The sequence below is a fragment of the Gordionus sp. m RMFG-2023 genome, chromosome 5 (assembly GCF_954871325.1).
Source record: "Gordionus sp. m RMFG-2023 chromosome 5, tfGorSpeb1-WG-v2, whole genome shotgun sequence".
NCBI lineage: Eukaryota > Metazoa > Nematomorpha > Gordioida > Chordodea > Parachordodidae > Gordionus > Gordionus sp. m RMFG-2023.
In genome coordinates, this window is record NC_088779.1 from 29,538,887 (window position 1) to 29,544,471 (window position 5,585).

A 5,585-nucleotide genomic window follows, 5' to 3' on the forward strand; every position below is an offset into this window, starting at 1 on the left:
TGGATTTTAAAACTTTCTTCGTATATAAAAGTTTCCTTGTTCTTAGGGGCCTGCTCGAGTTGCCTGAAGCCCACCCGGAGTCAGGAAATGAAAACATTTTCTCAAGTTTGGACTCGGGTAGGCCTGACCCAAGATTAAATATTAGAAATTCGCTCAATAATTATTTTAAATTAAGAAGTCAATCAGAGTCACATGTTTTTTTTTTAATCTTACACGTTGTAAAAATCAATAGAGTAATTATCAGTTTACAAATAAATGATATCCTTTTATTTTAATGGTGGCAATATGGGAATTGTTATATATTTTTTAATTATTACTTAAATTATTTCAAATTTCAAAATTATTTTAATCAAGACCGGCTCGGATGTGGCTGTAATAAAAATTTTGTTCTCAGGTAGGTTTCTGATGGCATAATTTTTTTTAAAGTCGGGAAGTTAAAAATTACTTTTATCGACTCTAACAGTTAGATAATAAAAATATACTTTATATCCCTTTCAGGAGAGGACTGGGAGACAAAAGGCTCCGTGGGAGATTTCTAAGAAAGGCCCCATATTTTTTTAATATTTATGTATATGATCATTTTAAAATAATCGTCCTTTGTGTTGAGTGCATTATTCTTCATTTAATTTATGAACTTTTGTGATTATTACTTATATTATTTCATTCATTTAATGGCTAGCAACAAGTCTATCCATAATAAATGAATGATTTAAAATAATCTTCCCATTATTTTTATATATTATGAATAATTTTATATCATAATTATTATTATTTCTTGTAATATATTTACTAAATCTTAATTTTTTTTAAATATATATTTTTTTAATTTTTTATTTATATGTAATGCTGAGAAAAAAAAATCAGTTAACAAAATATTGATAAGAACAAAAAAATAAAATATTGATAAGAATTAAATAAAAGCTTTGGAATATTTTTATAATAAACGAAATCTAATAATATAAAAATGTAATATATTTTTAAAAAAAAATAAGTTGTGCAAGGCTCAAAATCGATAGCAATTGACTTTTCAACAACAGAATAGATATGTTTAAAAAATTGGTGCACCCTTTTGAAAATGAATTTTCATAACCAGCAAAAGCTATACAAATTGAGCAGTAAATTGCTTTAATTTTATGATTAATTATAGCAACTGAAAGCTAATTTCGTGGTACCATATCTTCCATAACTACTCTATAATACAAACGCGATGTATTTAGTCTCAGGTCCCACAGGTTGGATTGGATGTTGCTGTAAAAAGGCAAGCTTTTGTGGAATTGTTGCATTTGAATTTAAATGAAATAAATTTGACTCAATAGGTGAAATCTTTTTCTTTAAATTTGTTGCTTCTGTGCATGAAAAGTCAGATATTCAATTAGAATTTAAGATGTAGGGTATTTGTAATGTAGATATAGATGTAGGTTTTGTAATGTAGATATAGATGAAGGTATTTGTAATTTAGATAAAGATGAAGGTATTTGTAATGTAGATAAAGATTACTTAAAAGTTAGGGATAGAATAGGAATGCTATTATCCCTTGTAGGAAATTATGTAATTTGGTGAAATTTCCTTATTATGTCAAGGTAAAGAAGAAGCTGGAGTGTCTGAGCATGTTAAATATACTATTTTTGTGGTTTGAGCATGATAAAAATCAGATGTTATATTAGAACATGAGCCAAAATTTATAATGGACTAGATACTTGTTAAACATGAAGACGGGTGTTTTTTTTAGATGTGATTTATGTGGACTTTTTATAGTATGAACTAGAATGTTAGGCAATGTTGTATTATCACCTTTTTTGAAGCATAAAGGGTAGTCTGAAGAATTTTCAAGATATGAAGATGTTTTTGATTATTTTTTAGTTGCTATATTGAAAAAAGATAACTTTTCCTGTTTTGGATTTTCATCAGCAATCTTAAATTCTTTACAAGATTTCTCATAAAGTTTTTCTGCTCCACTTTTGTATTTTCTTTTTTTACTATATGTTTTTATGCATGATAATATAAAAAAATATATTTTTTAATATAAATTTCTAATTTATATAAATTAACAGATAAAATATTGATGTTACGTTTGAATGATAAGATCATTGATACACAATATATTTTAAGTAAAGATTCCACTCTAGTTCAGAAAATCTTTAAACATTTACATTGGATTATGTTTGTGAAACAAATATGGCTCATTTAAGTTGGGAGAGGGATTGATACTTATACTTAGTTCTAGGTTTTGAATAGTAAATTATACTCAAGAAAAATAAATAAAATGATATGAATATGAAAAAATTATAAATCATTTTTATATGGTCTATATTAGTTGTGTTGTTTATTATCATTTTGGTACATTTTTAATAATAATAATGTGTTCTCTATATATAAACATGAATTTTAAATAAAATAAATGAGTGAATTAAATTTTTTTTATAGTGCTTATAATTCCACCAGATAATATCAAATATTTAATAATTATTTAAATTTCTAATATTTAAAAAAAAAATTGTATCAAAACATATTTAGATTTTATGCCAATTTAATTTTTTAAAATTCTTTTTTCTTTACTAAAGAGGTCTCCAAATTTGTAATTTATTAAAGAGAGACCCCCAAACTTGTAAAATCTCGAGGCCCCGTGGGAGATTTTCTCACTAGGCTTACTGGCCAGTCCTCCCCTGTATACCTTAATAAAATTATTATATTATTATAGATAATGATGTAATTAAAATATGTTTTTTTATTAAAATTACCATCGCAATCAAGCGCTATATTTATATAATAAATAAATATTTCAATTTTGAAATGTTTTAATGTTATGTGATTATGTATAATAACCACAATTATTTCATATCCGCTTATCTTATTTATTTTTTTAATTTATTTAAAACTTTAATTGCAAAATATAATCATAGACAATAAATGATAAATTTTAGAAACATTTATATTTTTAAAAGAGTAATATATAAAGAATAAAAAGATTGAATAGGCTAATCTTTTTACCAATAATTTGGGCTGGAATACAAGGGTTCCTTCACAGTATAGTAATTTATTCGCTTATATTTTTATATGCCGGCCTCCTAGGGCTCTCAATATTTAGGAATGTATGTCTACTTAATTTTGTCGATGTTAATTATAAAATCTAAAAATATTAATATATTCCTAATGATTATCTCTTTATCCCAAATATATTGTGGCAAATTCGGAATGCCATACATTAAATATTCTAATTTGATATAAATAAATAATTGATTTTTATATTAAAGGAATGCTATATAGACTTAAATAAATCTTTATGTTAATGATTAATAGTCATAGGTAATAAAGTAGTTAAACATAACATAGATTGCTTTAATGGTCAGTTTTGGAAAATATTTATCTTTAAAATTTTAAACATTCTTGAATTTTTCAGTTTTAAAAGATTTTTTGTCAAGAAAAGAGGGAAAGAGGGTAAAGAAAGGTTTAATTGAACATATCTAATATTAAAATCTATAAAATAAAACAATTATTATATTTCTAAGCTAGACCGAGATTGCGTGAAAGTTTTTAATTGCTTTTAATATCTTATTTTAAGAATTTATTCTTAATATAAAATAGCAATATAAAATATGTGTATGAGAAAATAAAATTAATATTTTTTGATTTAAAAATACAAAAGCAAAATTATACAAATATTTATATAAATAGTCAATGATTTTAATCGATGATTTTTCATCTAACAAAATAATGTATGAGCGATCTTTTAGAAAGTTAATAAAATTATTTTTTTATAAGGGTAATCATTCTAATAGATAAATATTTAAAATATCTTAGCTAATCTAGGCCCATAAGTTTTCCCTTACTTTGTTAGAGCCTACATTAAAATTTAAATATAAGAATTATTTTATCTGTACTAGGATATTCATCCACTAAAAACATGATAAAATATGTTATAAAACTATTTCAACCTAATTCTTTAAAAAAAAATTCAATTTATTAATTATCCTATTTTAATGTTAATATATTTAAAAAAATAAAATATTGTTTCCATTTATAATCAAGGAAACCATTTCAATTTTCGAATAAATTATATTTGTATATGTACCGCATTTCTTTTTGGGTATACCATCGGTATAAGTTGCTTTATATATATTTTTAAATGGAATATTTTATAAATTGCTGCAAATATTAACAAGATATAATATTATAACATCCTAAATCTCACAATTATTAAACTTAATAAACATTACTTTCTAACCTGATATTTAAAATTAATTAGGTTATATCTAAAATTTTAATCAAACTAGTGTTGGATCCAATTTTTAAAAATGGTTTGCTCAATATTAAAATTTTACACAATCCTTAAGATTTTAGTAATAGATGGCACAAAGTTTTGGACATCTATTAGCGAATTATCGAAGTTTAGGGAATATTATCTTGATAAAATATTGAGTTAGCAATTTTTTAAAATAAGTTCAATCGGGCATTTATACCGTTATTTCAAAAAGATACAAATATTTTTTAAATAAATAATTAATATAAAAAATCAGGCATTCATTTGAAAAACATTGAATAGATTTTAAAACTTTCCTAGGATATAAACGTTTCCTTGTTCTTAGAGGCCTGCTGGGGTTGCCTGAGACCCACCCGGAGTCAGGAATTGAAAACATTTTCACTCGGGTCCCTGACCCAAGATTAAATATTAGAAATTCGCTCAATAATAATTTAAGAAGTCAATCATAATCACATGTTTTTTTTTTAATCTTACACCTAGTCATAATCATTTGAGTAATTATCATTTTCCAAATAAATGATTTCCTTTTATGGGTGAAGTTGGCAATATGAGAATAGTTATACAAATTTTTTAACTAATCCTTAAATTTTATATTATTTAGGCTTAGTTTTTCAAACCTGGCCAGTTCAGCGAAATTTCAAAATTATTTAAATCCGTATGGGCTCGGGTGGGGCTGAAAATTTTGTGCTCTGGTAGGTTTCTGATAGCATAATTTTTTTTTAAAAGTCAGGCTGGAGCCGTTAAAAATTACTTTTTAGGGCTCTAACAGTCAGATAAAGAAAATATACTTTATATACCTTGATAAAATTATTATGTTTATTATAGATAATGATGCAATTAAAATGTGTTTTTTTATTAATATTACTTGTGCAAGTAATCACTAAATATATATATAATAAATAAATATTTTATTTTTGAAATGTTTTAAATGTAATATTGTAATTATATATAAAAACCAAAATTATTTTATATCTGCTTACTCTTATTTATTTTTTTTTTAACTTATTTAAAATTTTAATTTCAAAATATAATCATAGACAATAAATGATGAATTTTAGAAACATTATATAAAGAACAAAAATGATTAAGGCGAATCTTTCTACCAATAATTTGGGCCGAAATACAAGGATTACTTGGCTGTATAGTAATTTCTTAGCCTATAATTTTTCAAAAACCGACCTTATAGCGCTCTCAATATTTATATGAATGTAGGAATGTCCACGTAATTAAACCGGTGAAAAGGTAAAATTTAAAACATATTATGATATTCCTAATAAGTTCTTTATCCCAATTATCATGTGGCACATTCGAAATGCAAGCATAAAGT